We start from the raw sequence: 5,007 nt of genomic DNA, 5'->3' as shown, positions 1-5,007 counted from the left end.
TCCAGTCCACCAATCTTTTTGTCGGATTTGATCCACTTACTAATTTAAATAGATTATAGGGAGATACTAGTGGGCTGGAACAGTATTTGTTCTCTGCTAAGCTGTTTTTAAACGATTCAGCACAGATCTTGATTTTAGGTCAAATTCTAGGCCTGAAAAGTCATACGGTGTACTTTCAGACTGTTTATACAGGAAGGGGCCTTAAACTACTTGGGGCCAACCCTCTCAATTTATAGATGAATAAACTGAGGACCAAAAAGAGGAATAGAATATGGAGCCTATAGAAGTCACCTGGGGCAGATGCAGAAGTGAAAGCCAGATTTACCTACTTCTACTCCACTGGTCTTGTCACTCAACAAACATTATTTCACCAAATATTTATTAGGAACCCCTGCTAAGCAATGGACCATTCTAAGCCAACAAAACAAACCCACAGTCCCTGCTCTCAGAAGTTTAGGAAAATGATCTACCACCTTTAATAAGAATGAAGTAGAGGTACCTCGTGCACCAATGTAGTTTATATACGTCTTGCGGATGTTAATAACATGTCGACTGAGACTCAGGGTTTTCAAGCTGTGTTTGACAAGGATGTGAGAAAACTGGATGTGAGTTGAAATTCTACTCAGACAGCTAGAGGGCACCACTTTTGTAACACAGAATGCTTCCCCAAGAAATTATGATATTATGGGGCCTTTTTTTTAACCTCTGAAACAAAAACAATCGATGTTGTCTACTTAAAAACATTCACATCAGGGGTTTGTGTTTGGATTAAAACTTTCACTTTTAATGAGTGTGCCTTGCTGCATTATCGCACGATTGTGACACATTTCCTCCACATCCATTTTAGGGGAGATGAGTGGCAACAGCACTGGGGTTTTATCAGATAGGGTTAGGTTGGTTTTCTAAAGGACTCTGTACTCTCCCAAATCAGGACCACTGCAGGACCCGGCACCAAGCTGAACTGCCTGTGCTAGTAGCAATTATTCAAAATGTATGCTGAGCTCTGTGGAAACCCTTGTCAAGGCACTGTGTTGGTGGTGGGCATTGGGACTTTAACCAATGTACCAATGTACTGCTCATATAATATATGCAAAACGTTTTAACTAAAGAAAAATCCCCCCAAAACAAGCAAGTTCCCAAACTGTGCATTCTCACAAAAGTGGAAGTCTTTTACATTCACATAATGTATTTTTCACAGCCTAATTACAACCATTCTTTTCTTTATCCAAGATAGAGAGAAAAGAAAGCAACTTAAGTTGCCTAAAGCTACATCCAGACATCGTCAAGCACTTAGAAAGATGCAAGATTGTGAAATAATACTTTAATAAATATACAAGTGCTTACACTGCAATGCACATGTTTTTCTACAAAGTAGAAAATACATCGGGTCACTATATATTTATTTAGGGGCCTGCTCTTAGAATCTATGTCACTTGTATCACTTCACATGTTCACCCAATTAATATTTATTGAGCACCTGTTGTGTGTCAGGCTATCCTTATTCTCTGCGAGTCACCTAGAATTTTATAGAGTGAAATTAATTAATCGGTAAAGACAAGAATTAGTATTTCTAGGAAAAAGAAAAAAAATAAAAACATCATCAAAAAATGTTTTTCTGTATCGTTCAGAACCTAGTATGCAGGTCTGCTAATGCTTATTGCCTTGGATTGTAATCATTTTCTTTAACATCAGGCTGCCCCTGCTGGATTCTGACTTCCTTGAAGGTAAACATGAATCTTTGTATCTGTAGCACCTGTGTCATGGCTTGAGTTTGCAATATAGCAGGTGTATATTCAGTCAGTCAGTCAGTCAACAAATGCTTGTTTAGCATCCCCTACAAGTCAAGTATTATACTAAGTCCCTGGGGTATGTGATGAATGATAGAGTTTACTTTCTAGTTGAGGGTCAGGGGAGGCAAATCACCAAAAAGGTAAACAAATAAGAGAATTTCAGATTTGAATAAACCATGTAGGAAATAAACTGGACTAGAGATGGGGAGGTTGGTACTTTGGATAGGGTGGTCAGAGAAAGCTCTTAGATGACATTTAAGCAAGAAACTCAAAGATGAGATAGAGACAGCTCTGCAAATAGTCTGAGAGAAGTATTCCAAACAGAGGGAAACAACTCCATTGAAAATGCACTGGAGCCAGAAAGAACTTAGTTTGTTCTAGAAGCAGAAAGAAGACCAGTGTGGCTGAAACACAGAGAATAAGGAGAGGTTGGTGAGGTCAGCTGAAATCCAGTCCCATGGGAATCTGTTGAAAGGGTTTAAACAACAGAGTACTTGACCCTGGTTGATGAACGAAAAAAAGAAAAAGAAAATACTTAGGCTGCTGTGTGAGGAGAATGGACTACTGGGAGAGCAAAAATGGAATAGTATGATGCCAATTAGGAAGCTATTTCTTGGATGGATGGATGGATGGATGGATGGATGGATGGATGGATGGGTGAGTGAGTCGGTGGGTAGTGGATGGATGGGTGAAATGAAGGGAGAGACGGAGGGAGGAAATAAATGAGTGAATAAACCATAACTGTGATTACAAAGGAACAAGGCCTGTGAGAGTCACTTGGCCCAGGTATTTTTTAAACTGGTTCTTAAGTCAAATTTCCAAAAAAAAAAAAAACAAATCATTTTGAGCACAAGGAACATTGCTGGAATAAATAGTTTTATAAAATGACTGCCTTGAGAAAGATAATATACGTTTAGCAATACAATGACTGGCATATTTGTTTAAAAATATATTATTGTCCTATAGTCATTGTACTTCAAACACGATCATGTCCTTTGACATAGCAATTCCATTTCTAGAACTGTATGCTTTGGAAGTACACAAATGCACATAGGTTTTTGTATAAAGAATGTTCCTTGCAGCCTTATTTGAAATGGAAAAAAACCCTAAATATCTATGCGTGAGGAAGTGATTTAATAGATTATGCATATTTGTTCTACTTAACACTACATAACTATCTAAATAAAGGCTGCTGTTCCATATATTCTGATATGGATCCATGGTCTCCTATAAATAGTGGGAAAAAATTAAGTTAAAACGTGTGTGTGTGTGTGTGCGCGTGTGTAGGAGAGAGAGAGAATAGAGAATGGTCCAGAACTGTGCTAAAATGGTAGCCACCAGCCAATGAGGCTATTGAGCACTTAAAACGTGACCAGTCAGAATTGAGATGTACACTAAATGTAAAATACTCACTGGATCTTGAAGACTTACAATAAAAAAAAGTAAACTCTTGATAATGTTTATATTTATTCTACATGGAATTGATAATACTTTAGATGGATTGAGTTAAATAAAATGTATTCTTAAAATTAATTTCACCTGCTTCTTTTTACTTTTTTGAATGTGGCCAGTAGAAAATTTAAAATTACCTACGCAGTTGGCATTTTATTTCTATTGGACAGCGCTGGTCCAGAAGGATAAAGCAATAACACTGATTGCTCCTAGGGAGTGGGATTACAGAGAAGGTTTGATGGCGAGGACAGGAAATAGGGACTTTCACGTTTAACCTAAACTTTACAATATTTTTCACAAAGCATTTAATTTATAAATTTAAAAATGAATAGTAGGAATCCAAGCAAAGTCTGTAGTTTACTTAATAGTATCATATCAATGTTAATGTCTTAGTTTTGACAAATGTACCATGGTTATGTAAGCTGTTAACATTAGGGAAAACTGGTGAATACAGGAACTCTGTACTATCATTGTAATTTTTCCGTAAATCTCAAGTTATTTCAAAATAAAAAGTTAAAAAACAACAATAAGGGAAATCAGCAATCTAACAAGATGTGTGTCTTCTGCTTAAACAGGGAGTCTCTTACTCAGAGTCTCAACATACTCTCAGGCAACTGGCTAAGACTCTCCCACCCAGAGTGTCCCTTGTAAACCCATTTACTTGAAATAAGGCAACTAGATAACTAAATGTCATATTTCTTAGCTTTTACCTGAAATTCCATCAATTCAGATAACTCATTTCTCCTATGGTGATTAGAAGCTGTTTGGCTGCTGCTTATGTAATAGGAATTTTTGCTGGACTAGTGGGGTTGCTGGGAGAGTACGGAAAGGCATGTTGCTCTGAGGACGTCACTGAGTCCTGGGCAGCTGGCAGAGTTTAAAGCTCTCTTGCAATTGGATCCTTACTTCAACCCTCAGATTTAGCCAACACTAAAGTCAAGAGATTTTTTTTAAGCTCTAGTGGTGAACTTTGGGATAAAGAAATGAACCAAAAATCTATATTTTTAGTATAACAAAACTGTGTGAAACAACTTTCACCTACATTTATACAGTTGTTACATTTTACTTAAGTGTTTTCTGAACAAGAACTAAATTCAGCGTGCAATTGAGCAGTAATGGCAAGTAAAATTGTGGATAATAAAATTAAAAACAGATTAGATACAGATATATAGATATACAGACATTTCAGAGCTAAGAGAAGATAAACACTGCATTGGAATGTAAAATTTTTCTGTTTTACATGAACTAGGTTTAAAATGAATACGTATAAATACAAATTGTAGAAATTATAAAGAACAAGATATCAGCTTATCATGAAGCAGATTTTAGTATAGACTATAAAGTTATAATGAAATATTTTCCAAAGGTGACCCACCCACAAAACAATTACATTAAAATAATGTGCATATTTAAACAGATGTGATGCCACATATTAATAGCTTAAATAACCATTTAAAAAAAACTCTCACTGCTTTCTCTGGAAAAAGAGAGTCACACCATAAGCAGAAGGAATTTGAACAAGAATTCACAAAAGAAATCACTACTCTGCGTGAATGAGTGACTTGGAATGACTTTAATCATTGCAGTCAATATGACTGAGAAAAAGATACAGAGGATCTGGAAGCTTGAAACTAACATTTCTGACTCATACTGCTCCTTTGCACAGGTTTCCGCTGAAAATTGGCCAAAATCAGCCCTCCTTGAGCTTGAGAACCCTCCAACCAAATGGCCCAGCTGCCCCCCTTTTCTTTCCCGTTTCCCAGCT

This window comes from Ceratotherium simum, chromosome 4 (genome assembly GCF_057802395.1).
Source record: "Ceratotherium simum simum isolate JZ-2026a chromosome 4, ASM5780239v1, whole genome shotgun sequence".
Lineage (NCBI taxonomy): Eukaryota > Metazoa > Chordata > Mammalia > Perissodactyla > Rhinocerotidae > Ceratotherium > Ceratotherium simum.
The sequence above is the reverse complement of the archived record's forward strand: the minus strand, read 5'-3'. Positions refer to the sequence as shown.